This window comes from Panthera leo, chromosome D2, assembly GCF_018350215.1.
Source record: "Panthera leo isolate Ple1 chromosome D2, P.leo_Ple1_pat1.1, whole genome shotgun sequence".
NCBI classification, from domain to species: Eukaryota; Metazoa; Chordata; class Mammalia; order Carnivora; family Felidae; genus Panthera; species Panthera leo.
This window is the reverse complement of record NC_056689.1, coordinates 70,456,181-70,471,784: the sequence shown is the minus strand read 5'-3', so window position 1 is coordinate 70,471,784 and position 15,604 is coordinate 70,456,181.

Below are 15,604 nucleotides of genomic sequence, written 5' to 3'. Positions count from 1 at the left end.
AGACGTATTTCGGGGGAAGGAAGGGAAGGAGCTATCGTTATCTGGATTGCAAAAGTAAAATCCTAGGAAATTCCATCATAATAGAAAACGCGTTCTCGAAATAACTTCGGAGGAGCAAGTAGGTAATGAGATAACAATTTTTATTTGCAACGCAAAGGACTATTTGTGGCCGGCATCGCTCAGTAAATACTTCAAAGATGTTACGATGAGTTTAAAATAAGAGGAGGATGTACATGCCTGACGTCTTTCGCCCAATGTCATAGCTTTCCATAAAAAATGACGGACTTTTTATTTGATTTTTTAGCCAAGAAAATAGTAGCTCGCTATATGTTGTGTGTGTCTAAAACATGGTTATACAACAGCCTTTGATCAAGTGAATTACATTCTGCACGTTTTAACACTTGATTACGAATAATGTCATATTGTCTGCTAATTATCCTTTTGAGGGCAATCAGACTAAGTTCTTTGGGAATGTTTTTTGTGCTTCAGTTTTCAGCACAGGCGTATGGGTAGGCTCTAATAAGCACTTAACAATTAGCCTTTCGGGGATGTTATTATATTCATATCTGGGTGATTGTCAATTAACCGGGACTCCAACCCCCTCCCCCCAGGCAGTTGTTAATAACAAGTGATCCAAAGGACCTACGGCTGCTATTGAAAACTCCTCTGCTCACCTGGGTTAACCAGTCTATATCTTAGGGTTCTGGGGATGTGGAAGTTTGAATTTCCCTAAATCAGGGGAAATTGTGGAAAAACACTGCGGGGGTAAGAGCACGGAAATGAGTTACGTAGGGTACGGACCAGAAAGAAAAACACATATTTCTTCATGCACGAGAAAAGAAAAACGTCTTTCTGGGTGAAGCAGAAGTCGCTCCTGGTGTTAAACCTGTGATCTTCAATCGACAAACGCAGGTGTATCCTTGGCCGTTGCGCCTCTGGACACGCAGAGCAGCTACAATTACCGATGGCATCGCGGTCCAGGGTTGAGGTGGGGAGACTGCGGCCATCTAATAAATCGCAACCTTGCCTCCCCCACCCCAGAGTGATTTGGAGAGTGCCTCTCTTCAGGAAGACCCAAGCTGTCACCACCCACCTGACAAAGAAGAGTCAGAGAGCCTGGCAGGGGGATGGGGAGGTGATGCCTCCACTTTTGTTTACATTCAAAGGGCACTTGGTGTCCTGGGTCAGGGACTGTCTGGAGCATTGCATGGGAGTGGGCAAGTTGGGGAACTCTGAAGGAGGGTGCCAGGGTTTCTGAAGCCCCGTAGAGCCAGTGTCCAACTTGGGGGAAGGTTTTTGACCTCTCTAAGCCTCAGTTTCCTCATCAGGGAAATGTGATAGTACTCGTCTCACGGGGTTCGCTCAGATCGAGTGACATAGTCCGTGAGTGCCTTTAGCCATAGTGCTAAATAAAATAAGAAACACTAAAGCAAGACTGTGAATTTTTAAAAGCATTCTCCTGAACTTATGCATCATTCCTGAAGTATTCTCCTATTTTTCCAGTTTCGTACTCTAGGACAGGTCCCAAAAATGAGGAGAACAGCTATGGTTATTAATGTGATGTAGTTTCCTCTGGGTCAGAAGTGCTTCTGTTAAGGGCAAAACCCTCTCGGTTTCCTTAAGATTTGCCACTGACTGTGGCTCTTGCTCAAGCTCAGATGTAGTAATGAATTCAGATGTAATTAACATCTGCTGTCACTTGCTTCTCTGATTGTTTATGGTTTTCTGTTGTCTAATGACTACTTGTCTGGGACTCCTATTTTTAACAAACATTTAAAACCTGACAGATAACAGCTCTTGGGTTACAATTGTTCATTAAAAAAATAGGATTCTCGGGGCGCCTGGGTGGCTCAGTCAGTTAATTGTCCGACTTCTGCTCAGGTCATGATCTCATGGTTCATGGGTTCGAGCCCCACATCAGGCTCTGTGCTGACAGCTCAGAGCCTGGAGCCTGCTTCGGATTCTGTGTCTCCCTCTCTCTCTCTCTGCCCTTCCCCTGCTCAATCTCTCTCTCTCTCTCTCTCTGAAAAATAAATAAACATTAAAAAAAATAGGGTTCTCAACAGGTAGCTGTTAAAAACAGAAAGGAGACTGACTTATTAGGGAAGGTCACCTGATCATAGTGATTTATTTTGACACAGCTAGAAAACAGTATAACAGAGGAACAGAAAATGCCCGGTCAACACCAGTGCTCTCGGTCAAGGGAACTAAGAACCATAAGTTATGCAACAGACAGACGCGGCATGACAGAGCCAAGAATCTGCTTCAATCTGCCTGCACCCTGTTCTGAAACTGAGTGACCTTCTTGGAAGTGGGTGAATTTACCCTGCTATTTCAGGCAGCAGTTCCGGTTCTCAGGCTCTCTATTCTACCAGTGGCACTTCTAAAGTAAGAAATATGTCGTCTGCCTGATACCAAGCCCTTGGTGCCAAACACATTCTTTCAGTGATGCAGGGGAAAGTCCTGCATGAGTTGGACAACAAACTAAAACTGTAAAGAAAAGAATATAACACTTTCCTAACTCTTCTTGGGCAACTCACCTGGCTTGAAGCTAATGCATCATCTTTTCCTCGAATGAGAAAGGAGATATATACACAGATTCCCAAATATAGAAAGGATATATATATATACACACATGCACGTATATGTGCACATATACACACATACATGCATTATATTTAATAATCTTGGGACCCATATTTTTCTACCTGTTATCATACAATATCTGAATCAGTTACAAAGAAGAAAAGTTTACCTGTGAAGATATAAGAAATATCATTTTGCAAAATAGTCTAAGGAGACTGTAGATTGACTGTTTCCTTCCCCAGCATTTGCCCCCTCCCCATCACGATTCTCTTACTTGTTTTGTTGTGTTTAAAAAAATTTTTTTTTAATGTTTATCTTACTTTTGAAAGAGGGAGACAGAGCGTGAGCAGGGGAGGGGCAGAGAGAGAGGGAGACACGGAATCCGAAGCAGGCTCCAGGCTCTGTCTGAGCTGTCAGCACAGAGCCTGATGTGGGGTTCGAATCCATGAACCGTGAGATCATGACCTGAGCCAGAGTCAAACGCTCAATCGATAGAGCCACTCGGGTATCCTTTTTTGTTGTGTTTTTGTTGGTGCCAACACGGTGTTTTCACTTTTAAGTTCTCCTTCGCGGTGGGCCAACAATCCCCCCATCTCTGTATCTAGGCCTATCCTGAGCCACAAATCTATTTTCTTAGCTGCTTGGTGGGTATCTCTCCCTGAGTGTTCACATCAAACTCAAGAACCTCAAAGCACATAAAGCACATGCCTAGCTCTGTTTACTTGAACTTTCCGCCCAGGAAACCTGCAAACAATCTCATCTTCCTTCCTGCCATTTATGGCCTTGTCTCATTATTGTGTCTCACTGAACTCACGTCCCTTTCTCCAGTTCGTTCTCCACTTGTCCATCCTCCGTATTCTGATGGAGCGCAGGCAGGAGAACTCAAATCTGAGTTGGTTGTTCTTTTACTTGAAGCCTTCAATGACTGTCTCTGCCCTTCTTTTTTTTTTTTTTTTTTAATTTTTTTTTTCAACGTTTTTTATTTATTTTTGGGACAGAGAGAGACAGAGCATGAACGGGGGAGGGGCAGAGAGAGAGGGAGACACAGAATCGGAAACAGGCTCCAGGCTCCGAGCCATCAGCCCAGAGCCTGACGTGGGGCTCGAACTCACGGACCGCGAGATCGTGACCTGGCTGAAGTCGGACGCTTAACCGACTGCGCCACCCAGGCGCCCCTGTCTCTGCCCTTCTGAATGAAGTCTAGAATTCTTGGTAAGATGTATAAACTCCTTCCCAATCTAGCCTGTGCCCGTTTACCGTTTATCCTTTCCCACCGTGCTAGCCGCAGCGGCCAGATGCTCCAGCCATCGAAATGTTCTCGCTGTCTTCGGAATCCGGCCTCTTCTTCCTTGCCTCTGTGCCTTTGGAAAGTTCTATCCTCTGCTTGGAATGCCCTTTCCATCTTGGCAGCAATCACTCATCAACCAAGTTCCAGCTTACTTGAAGCCTTGTGGTGATGCTATCTTTGCCCCCGCCCGTTTGGGGATCAATTCCCTCTTTGGGGGTCTCATGGTAAACCCTGCATAATTCAGTTGGAGACCGACATTGTCCACTTCTTCCACCAGGGGCCAGGATTGGCAACTGTGTGTTTCCATTACCTAAGGTAGTACCTGGCTTCTAGTTGGAGCTCAACACATGTTTCTGGATTAAAAAAAAAAAACAAAACAAAAAACGAAAAACAACCATATATGTGTGTGTGTGTGTGTGTGTGTGTGTGTGTGTGTGTATTTATAAATCAATTAACTTAGCCCTCTTTTAAAACCGCTTAAAAATTATTGAGTTTCTCTTCAAGGAGAATCTGAACTTTCAGGCACACATCCATGGTTAAATGTAGGGTAGTTGCAATTAATCACAGCTAGAAAAAGATCTTTGCTGTTACCTTGTTGAACCAGTAGTCTTTTCACAAATTCAATATTGTGGCTAAGAGACGTGCCATCACTCCCCCAAACTGACTAGGGGCAGAGGGCGCTGGAACCCATGCCAGGCCCTATCCCTAGTTTAGAGGCCTTTTTTTCTGATGCCTCCATTGGAAGTGCCCAGAATAGGAATTAGTCACAATACTCTCGTGTCATGGATTTAATCTGCCATATGGATGTGGGTAATTCTACAGGTCAGACAAACTGCCGGTTTATATAAATAAATACCGAAACAAAAGCGGTTGTACTTGACCTCTAGGCAATAAATCAGGTTGAAATGGAGCAGCTAAAAATGTCAACAGCTCTGCCCAGGAGAGGTAATGGAAGTTGCCTTAGGAAAGGGGAGGAATCAAATAGGAAGAAAGGGGATTTAGGCTTGATCAAGTTCCGATATCAAACTGAACTTTGGGCTGCCCGAAAATCTGAGAATCTGTCTTGTGGCCTGAAAATCGGTTGGTGGGTTCCTCGTGACCGGTCTGTCCCGTGGTACTCCATGTTCTCCCCCTGAGCAGGTCAGGTTCAGGGTTCCACAGGAAAGGCTCTCTCAGCCTCCTGCGAGCCACTCCCAGGTCCTCCCAGAAGATAAGGGGTGAGTGAAAACAAAACGAAGGAACGTCGTCTTTGTTCAAACTTAGAAAAGAAACTGAATCAGAATTTGGGACTGTGAATTTACATACTCCATTTTAAAAACTGGCTGAATCGTATTGAATGCCAAGCACTGTCATCCTCAGTTAACAGATGAGGAAGTGAGGCTTGAAGAGGTAAATGACCAGCCCAGGGTCGCGGATCAAGTGACAGGAAGCCTAGGACCTAGGTCTGTTGCCACTCTGCTCTGCTGCTCCGTTCCAAGTGGTGAAAAGACTTGGGATGTTTTGCTGTGGCAGGATTAATTTGTGCCAGAACAAGTGGAACCCAATCCAGCCGTGGCTGGTGGGAAGGGTTCCGGAATGCCAGGCAGAAGACTTGGTTCTAGTTCTGGCTGAGAGTCACTATCTAGAAATGAGTTTTTGTGCGTGTGTGTGGTGTTTTTTTTTTATGTTTTTATTTGAGAGAGAGAGAGAGAGAGAGAGAGAGAGAGAGAGAGAGCGCTAGTGGGGGAGGGGCAGAGAGAGAGGGAGACACCGAATCTGAAACAGGCTCCAGGCTCTGAGCTGTCAGCACGGCGCCCGACGTGGGGCTTGAACTCACAGACCGCAAGATCATGACCTGAGGCAAAGTCGGAGGCCCCACCGACTGAGCCACCCAGGCACCTATAGAAGCGAATTTTTAGTGGGACTGGTGGAGAGACTGGGAGAAAATAAAGAAGGTACTGGGTGCAGGCTCTGGGTGGGCTTGTACTGGACAGGAACTATGAGCCCCTACATCAGACACGACAGAAGTCAAAGAACCTGGAACTGAGAACAGCCATGTCAACGTGACTTAGCGGTTTGGTCCGGGGACCCTTCCCTCAGGAATGATAAGACTGTAAACCAGTAAATAACTGTACATTTGGCTTCAGGGAATCCTGAAGATCAGTTTACCAGAGGTACCCGGCAAACAGCTTGCTATTCAGACCATAATTTGCTCGTCAAGACTTGCCTCGAACCCCTTGCCCTGCTGTGCCCACCGGCTGCCCGCATTATACTGCATTGTACACATACACATACACATATGTACACATTATACATTATACTCGGCCCCTGTCAGTCAGCCCCACCTTCAAAGACCTGCTGTAAATCACTGCAACCAGACCCTGAAATCCTCTAAACATCTATTTTGCCTTCCCCTTTTGAGACACTGCTAAGACTTTGTCAAGATGTTGCTTTCCCTTAACCGCAGAAAGTTCTAATAAATTTGATTTTGCTGCATCGACAAATGAACTGGTGACTCTCAGGGGAGTGCAGTGCTGAGTACTTTCCATCCCATTTTGTTGATGTGGAAACCGAGGTTCAGAGACACTAAGTGACCGTGCTTGAGTCACACAGCCAGTAAATCTGCCGAACAAGATTCAAATCTGGAAGTCCGCTTTCCAGGACCAGGTGACTATGGAAGGTTCAGTTTCCTGATCTGTGAAATGAGGGAATCACATTGGCTCACGAAGATTAGGATTCTTCCTTGCTTGCTATCAACTTCGATAAAAATCCATTTAACTATTTTTAAAGCTAGAATAGAATTTCTCCCCTTCTCTTTCTCTTGTGTCGGAATACTTCCCCCAATTTTTGTTTTACGTGGTTTTGTCTATCTAAGTAAACTGCAAGCCTAGTGGAAAAGGACCCTGTTGGATTTTCTTTTTATCGTGGCAAAAGACACATAGCCTAAAATTTCCCCATTGTAACCATTGTGAGGTGCACGATTCAGTGGCATTTAGTACGTTTAAGAGGTTGTGCAGGGGTGCCTGGCTGAGTCCGTTGGTAGGGCATGTGACTCTTGATCTCAGGGTCAGGGTTTGGGCCCCACATTGGGTGTAAAGGTTACTCAAAAAAATTACAAAACATCGCTGAGAGAAATAAAATAAAGAACATAACATAAAACAAAAATAACATAACATAAAATAAAATAAAGTAAAATAAAATAATAAAAAGGTTGTGCAACCATCACTAATCTCTAGGTTCCGGACAATTTCATCACTCCAAAAGGAAACCCCATACCTATTAAGGCTGGTCATTCTCCATTCCCCCCTCCTCCCAGCCTCTGGCGACTATGCGCCTCTATTCTGTTTCTGTGGGTTTACCCATTCTGGATATTGCCTCTAAATAGAATCATGCAATATGTGACTTTTGTGTCTGGTTTTTCCCCTTGGCATCATGTTTTCAAGCTCCTATCATATTTTGTGTTTTTTAATGGTCATGGTAGATTTTTGACACTGGAGAGCAGCAAAGGAACAAGCCAATTACATTAATCAGTACGATCGAGAGTTCTTCTCCTACTAGGAAAAGAGAAGCGGTCCTAAAGGTAACAGTGACCCAAGGAGAGCTCTCCGTCACTTTCCCCAGGCTCAGGGCTGAGCCGGGTAAGGAGAGCAGGTGCAGAGAGGGCGAGGAACCAGTCACCTGACTTGGTGGTGCCTTTGTTGACCTACGTGGTCTTTTCCCCGTGTGTTCATGAAGACAGTGCGTCGAGCTGTTGGATGAAGCCTAGCAACACAGTGAGATTTCAGCTAGGATCCGGGTTGCCCTTAGGACAGTTCATATTTAATTTCGCCAGACTAAATGGAAAGAGGCTGCGGGGAAGTTTTTCGGTCCACACCTGGCGGGAACCATTGCTTTCTTAACTTCTCGTGCAAATGGGAGTCAGTCTTTGCAGTGTGATCGCGAACTGAGTCCGTGTACCTCCTTCTGCCGCTGTGTGCCAAGGTGCTGGAGCTGGTGAGCGAATCTCTTTGAGACGCTCAGATTGAAAAGGATGCTCTTCAAGAACCATCTAGATAAGTGTGCGGAGGCAAGTGCATACTGGAGCACACCCAGAATCCTCTCCTGTCGGACTCCGAAAAACATCAAAAAGAAGAAATGGCGTGCCTGATACCGACAAATCTGAATCATGATTTAATGCCAGAGACTGATACAAATCTTTTCTCCAGTGACGGCTCAGCACTTAGAAAATTTACTTCATCATTTCCTTTCCCAGTTAGTGTCCAGTTGAAAGCTGATGCTTGAGATATTTACTAGTCGAAAATTTTACGTCCTTTCCGTACAGGACCTCTTTTTCTGTTCATCTCCCTTCTGAGTTAGGCGTGGTATGGGATGCAAAAGTACACGAAGGAAAGCTAAAAATGTCATCCTGTTTCCTTTTCTCCACCTTTAAGATAAAGACAAAGGGTGGGGCGCCTGGGTGGCTCAGTTGGTTAAGCGTCCGGCTTTGATTCAGGTCATGATCCCCCGGTTCGTGAAGTTGAGCCCTGCATCGGGCTCTGGGCTGACAGCTCAGAGTCTGGGACCTGCTTTGGATTCTGTGTCTCCCTCTCTCTCCGCCCCTCCCTCACTCGCACTCTCTCTCTCTCTCTCAAAAATAAATAAATTTTATAAAAAAAATTAAAAAAGATAAAGACAAAAGGTCACAATGGGCTCAAAAGATTGTATCTTATAAATATTGCATAGAAAATCATAAGTCGAGATGAATGTCACAGAAGCCACTGAAACATATAACCACAGTCAATTTATGAGGCAACTTAATTTAGAAGCCCTCCAGGGTTCTAAGATTGCTGTGAAGTGATAAAGCATTAGCTTTCTTTGCAAATACGGTAAACATCTAAGGCAGGAATTTGTAACCAGAGGTCACAAGACCCCTTGACCATGTGACTCTTTTCACTTTTTATGTATTTGCATCTTTCTCAGCGAAGATCATAACATTTTGTTTCTTTTTTTCTTTTGTAATTTCAAAGGCACTGGTGACCCAAGGATCAGAAGATTCTTTGCTCTAAGAGGTGGTTGGATGATAGTGATTTTAAAGGTCTATTCCAATCATGAGATTCCTTGGAATTACCCATGTGTTAATCAAGGATACTTTCTTGGCACGTAGATGTAGACATGTAGATAAGCAGACAAGCGGAAGGCTGGCTATATGATACATCGTTATGGTTTTCCAAAAATTTGCTGCTTGTTTCTAAGACATTGCCCACCAATCACCATCATGCCTTTGGCCATTGTTAATGTCTGCTAATAGGATGCAGCTTGAGTTATTTTAAAATCTCCTTGCACTTGCCACTGTCTCAGTAACCGTGCTTATTCCCCCTTTTACAACTATTTAGGGGCACCCGGGTGGCTCAGTTACTTAGGAATCCGACTTTGTCATGATCTTGCAGTTTGTGGGTTCGAGCCACGCATGGAGCTCTGGGCTGACAGCTCAGAACCTGGAGCCTGCTTCAGATTCTGTGTGTCCCTGTCTCTCTCTCCCTCCCCTGCTTGTGCTCTCTATCAAAAATAAATAAAAACATTAAAAAATAAGAAAACAAGTATTTATGAATATTGCTCAATATTTAGTAGGTTTACATATGTTTCATTGTCTTCCCTAAAAGACTGATGGCACACCACAAAGGAACATTCCATATTACGGGTCCACAGTTTCTTATTCTCCATTCCCTAATCCGGAAAGCTGAAGAGAGAGTTTTTCCATAACTCATTTGAGAGTAAATGTGACCTGACTTGGATTCATTTGGCAGCAAAACCTGACCTGAACTAGCGAGAGGCTATTTATAGTCATTTATCCACTTAGTATGAATAATCAAATATTTCACTGCAGAGATGTTAATGTTTGATTATAGAAATCTGACCTGGACCCTGCTTAGGGTCTTATAATATGTGGTGTATGCATATTACCTTCCTAAAACTCAAAAATTCTCAACAGTTCCAAAGCACGTCTGGCCCCACAGAGCCTCAAATAAGAGTTTGTAGACATATACTACACATTTTGCCCAACCTCTCTCCCTTTCTCTCTCTCTCTCTCTCTCTCTCGCTAGATATAGATATAGATATAGATATAGATATAGATATAGATATAGATATAGATATAGATATATAGATACAGATATAGATATAGATATATAGATATGTAGAGGTAGACAGATAGAATCAGATATAGATAGATCATTACATGAAATGGAAACAATGCTACTTCTTTTAGCAAGACTAATAGAATCGAATACCTAGGTTCTCATAATGTAAAAACAGACATAGGAGCTTTTCTAGTGGGGGATATGCTTTAATCTCAATGTTGTAGAGAAGCCAGCAAAATACCCTCCCCACTCCCACCCTTCATGAACTCAGAAATATTCGATGAGAGCAGAGATAGACTGCTTTCGTCGCAAGACAGCCAAATCAGGAAGACTCGACAGTGAACTGCCTAAGTATCTTAACTTCTACAAAGCCATTGGAATGTATCTGTTGGGAGGTGGGGGTACTGATGATGGAAAATGGTAAGACACAGAGTCAAATGGAGACAGGGTCCATCCAAGCCCCACTGAGGGAAGAAAGGAGAGTTGGTCTCACGGCCAGCAGACTTCCAGTATTCCAGCCCATGTTAGAAATAGATGCATTGGTAAATTTTAGTCTGATGCCCTTAACGTTAAATTTTGCCACCAGCTTCCCTTGTTCTGACCCCCTGCTTGCTAAGCAATCTTTCGATTGTAATTATCTTCCCTGGGCCTAGAGAGAGAATGTCTGATTATGCTCAGGGAGGCGTAATAGGCCTTGTGACAGCTGCATTGTAAATTATTAAACTGGCTTTCTGATTTTATACATCGATCTCAGGAACTGACCTAGAGAAATGCACACTTCGCAAATAGGTTTCTGAGCGTTTAGAGCCGAGAGTCTGTAAATGCCTGAAGGCCATGCCTCTCATGGGGGTCTCCTCACGCCAGCCTCCTCATTGCTGCCCACCTTCCCACTCTGAGACCTCAGTGCTGAGCTTCTCACAAACAATAATCTTGGTATGGTAATAAAAATATAATGCTATTTAAATGAACTCTGCAATATTCAGTACATACATACATACATACATAAAAAAAGAACACCAGCTAAAGTTCCTAATGCTTTGTCAAAAGGCAAGAATCCATACAACTTCCCTTGCAACAAAGATTCAACATGAGCTCTATTTCTTGTGTTAAGAGAGGAAGATAATGATTGTGAATCTGTTTCAGGTGGAAAAGACCTAAGCGGATGATGCAAACTTTGAGAGGGCTGTGGATGTTTTGTTTGCTCCGAACACATGTTTTATGGATATACTGTCATTTTTTTCACAGTGTAGAAATGCAGAAGTAAAATTTAAAACTGAAATCTGTGTGTTGGATATGATTCTCTTAGTTATGTTGACAGCTGGGGTCCGGGGAGACCATGAAGGGTAGGGAAAGGGGCTTTTTCTCTTGATGTCCAGTAAGAATAATGGCTATGGATCTCTCAGAAAGGAGAGACAGAATACGGTAAGTGACAAGGAAATCTACGATTTTGCACATTGACAACCGAACCTAGAGCCTAGAACATGTCATTCTGAGTTAACAGATTTAGTGAAGTGTCTGTTTTTAACAAATGATAATATACAGTATACCACCCTCATACTCATTGTGTTTATGTTGCCAAGGTACATAACTCCGGCAATCTATGTGCCATTTCTAGAAAGAAATCCATTTCTTAGAAATGTTTGGAAAATAACCCCTCGTTTCCTGTGACACGAGGAGGGCTTGTCTCCTGTGCATGTCAGTTGGAGGTTTTGCACCTTTCTTAGAGAAATATTCTTTATGTCTGTGGGAAAAATCTGAATTTACAAAGGAAGTAGAGGGTCACGTCACATCTTCTTGCAGCGCATGGGTCTAGTTAAGCCTGTGATCGCTATGTGCCTGGATTGCTGGAGAAGCTGGAGAACTTGGTTCTCTGATCCTAGTCAAATTGTCAGTGAAGGTTCAGAGTCAATGCTTTGTGTCGGGCAATGTGCTGGGCATTGGAGAGTCAAAGATAAAAAGACAAAGCCTTGGGGCGCCTGGGTGGCTCAGTCGATTAAGTGTCCGACTTCGGCTCAGGTCATGATCTCATGGTTTGTGAGTTCGAGCCCCACGTTGAGCTCTGTGCTGACGGCTTGGAGTCTGGAGCCTGCTTCGGATTCTGTATCTCCCTCCCTCTCTCTCTTTCCCTTCCCTGTTCGGGCTCTGTCTCTCTGTCTCTTGCTCTTTCAAAAAATAAATAAACATTAAAAAAAAAAAAAAAGACAAAGCCTTTATCCTGTAAGAACTTCTAGTTTGGTGAGGAGCGGACAAGCCATTTGGTGCATGGATAAGAGACAGACTTAGGAGGGACTTGATCAAAACTGCTCACCTGTTGCTTTGAACAAATTGCTTGATCTCTTATTCCTTACTTCCACTGGGGGCATGACCTTTGGACATTTTCCAGGCCTCAGTCCTGTGCACATAGAAACCTACTTGGCCAAAAAGCATTTTTCTGGGTCAGCTCCTGAGGTTGAGATATAAAAACCAGAAAGCCAACTTAATAATGAGCTCATATCTATTACAGGAAATTATACAAATCTTACTGTTTTTTTTTTTTAATTTGGAAAATGTGATCACTGAATTTACTTAACTCAGAATTATTTTGAAGGTGAAGATGTTATACCCACGTATCATGCCTCTGATGCCAGGTTACTCTTTCTAAAACACTCTTTTTCTCATGACACTCTTGTTCATAAATCTCCATGCTTTCAGGAAGGTTAGAGTTCAACACTTTTGCGTTAGCCTTCTGATTCATTCTCAGACGACTTTTCCAACTTCATCTTCTAATTACGCCATCAACACGAACTGTCTGCATTTGGCAATTTGTTTGAAAATTCATCTGACTACACGTGTCTCTGTGGTTTTGTTCCTGTCCCCCTTATAACTTCTCATTGAATGGCCTTTCACGCTGTGTTTATCCTCTTATCCAAGATCCTCTTCGGCTTATGCCAACCTTCCACCCATAATCCACCCACCTTTCCTTCTCTGAACTCTAAGCTCAAATGTCAGTACAGGAGCCACTGGCCCCATGTGGCCATTGAGCACTTGCAACGTGGTGAGTCCCAGTTAAGATAGTCTGTAAATGCAACATACACGCCCGATTTAAAAAATGTAGTGTATGGGGCGCCTGGGTGGCGCAGTCGGTTAAGCGTCCGACTTCAGCCAGGTCACGATCTCGCGGTCCGTGAGTTCGAGCCCCGCATCAGGCTCTGGGCTGATGGCTCGGAGCCTGGAGCCTGTTTCTGATTCTGTGTCTCCCTCTCTCTCTGCCCCTCCCCAGTTCATGCTCTGTCTCTCTCTGTCCCAAAAATAAAATAAAAAACGTTGAAAAAAAAAATAAAAAAAATAAATAAAAAATAAAAAATGTAGTGTAAAAAAAAGTTATCTCATGAATACTGTTTTATATCAATTACGTGTTGAAATGATAATACTAAGTAAGCCTGTTTATTTTTACTTTTGTAAAAAAATGTGGATAGTAGAAAATGTAAAATTAAATCTAGAACTTGCATTATATTTCTTTAAAAAAATTTTTTTTTAATTTATTTTAGAGGGAGGGAGGTAGAGAGAGAGAGGGAAAATACCAGCGGGGGAGGGACAGAGGGATTCTTAAGCGGGATCCATGCTCAGGGCGGGTGGTCCCCTGATGTGGGGCTCGATCGCACAACCCTGGGATCATGACCTGAGCTGAAGTCGGACGCTTAACCGACTGAGCCACCGGGGCTCCCCTTTAGTCACTTTTCACGTGTGGAGTTCCAATCTCCGCAGCCAGGGAGTGCCTTGGGGACAGGCTCAGAGTCTTCGGCTGGTTGCGTTCCAAACAGCACACTCTTTCAGTGCATAGTACCTTCCCATCTTTTAAGAACAGCTGAGCATATGAATCACATCTCCAAGACTGATCACAGAAATCCTCCAAGTAACCCAGGTGTCTCCTGAGCACATCTAACTGAAAAGATTTATTTATCCGTATAGGTATATTCATGCTCAAAAAAGTTTGAAGAAAGCTGTGGACGTTTTGCCCTTTGGGGAAGGAGTTTTATTGGTTGCCTGTGTGGAGAAAGATTTACATTGTCCGTCTTGTCCCGTGTTCACAAGGATGCCTTAGGCATGGGCTGTAAGGACCTATCGGTTTTCATGTTAAACTTTGTCACTTTGTACAATCATTTTTCAGATCTTCAGAATTTTGTGGCTCTGGTGATATTGAAAAGCAAAACCAGCAGCACAGTTCTAGGAAGGATGGGATGCTGATGGCCCCGGGCCAGGTGCCACACTTAACGCTTGTTTCATTCAGGTCTCCAGCCAGGAGGAACCGCTGTAACTGGGGTGAGTCAGTCCCGTTTGAACAACAGAAAGAATGAAAGAATTTGAAGTTGTTTGCAAGAGGAAATGGAAACAGTGCACCGAAAGCTGAGGAAGGGGTCATCAGAAGGATTTTTACAGAAAATAGTGGATCAGTCATCCTTTGTCAGATTATATTGGGATCAGCCATGAGTCAAAACAGCGAGAGGGGTTTGTGTTAGCTACAAAGGAACTATTTGCTGATAGGACAGGCTATAAAATGGTAGAGCGGGTCTTTAAATCTCAAACTGAATGCCATCCATTTCAGGGGTCTGCGCTGATCAAGGTATAGACTTGCCTGAGTAAAGTGGTGTTGTTTATCAGACATATCAACGTCTTTCCCACACCAAAGAGTCTGGAATTTGCCTTAGTGACTCAGTTTTACTTAAGTATGCTTATTTTAAGAAAAAAAAATTATTTCAGGGCTGATCACAGACTCATTTAAGCGCAAGGAATTCTTGAAGAGGAGCGTCTTACCAAAATGTTACCTTTAATGGCTTTAGAAAAATCCCTGGAGTGCAGAAAATCTCATTGGAACATCTATTAATGTTTACTCTTTAAAAGGATTTTTAACAAGGACATCAAGATTGCAGGTGAATTCCTCTAGTTAACATAACAGATATTTTAAGTCGGTCAAATTCCCGTGTATTTGCCACTGTTGGTGAAGTTGGGAACAATGAAACCCAACACCCTGCAAGCCACAAAAGAGGTAAACAAAAAGACAAACTTAGCACGTTTCATCTCTGAATTGTGATGCCCAGAAAAGAGAACAATTCAGAGAGTTGCTTTTAGCATTTACAACTCAGTCAAAATCGTAGAGGTGAGCAACTTTTCAAATTGACTTTTCTCATAGAGGCTGTGGGTTAAAAATCATTGAACAACCATTTTTGCTTAGCACATGGCAAACAGGTTTTTTAATCCGATGTTTGGGAAGGTTATTCAGTTGCGGTTTCTGCAGAACTTTAAACATAATAAAAAGGGAAGGACTGTTTGGATGCATGGGGTATTATATATATTTTTATTCCTCTTAGCCGTTCCTTGCACTCATAAAGGAAAAAAAAAAAAAAACCAGCCACCGAGGATTTTATAGGTGGAGTTACAAGGAAAGGGAAAAGAAAGTTAAGAGGAAGCATTTGAAATGATAGACTTTGCAAAGCAATAAACTTCTATTTCAAAGGATTTCACAAGCAAAGTCTACTGATCGGGCTTTGTGGGAAGTGAACCTGAGGTGCAGGGTAACCAACTGACTTTCCCAAGGTCACTGCCCACAGTGGCCAGCCAGAGCAGCCAGAGTCTCTGGGCCATCGGCTCGAACAAGTTT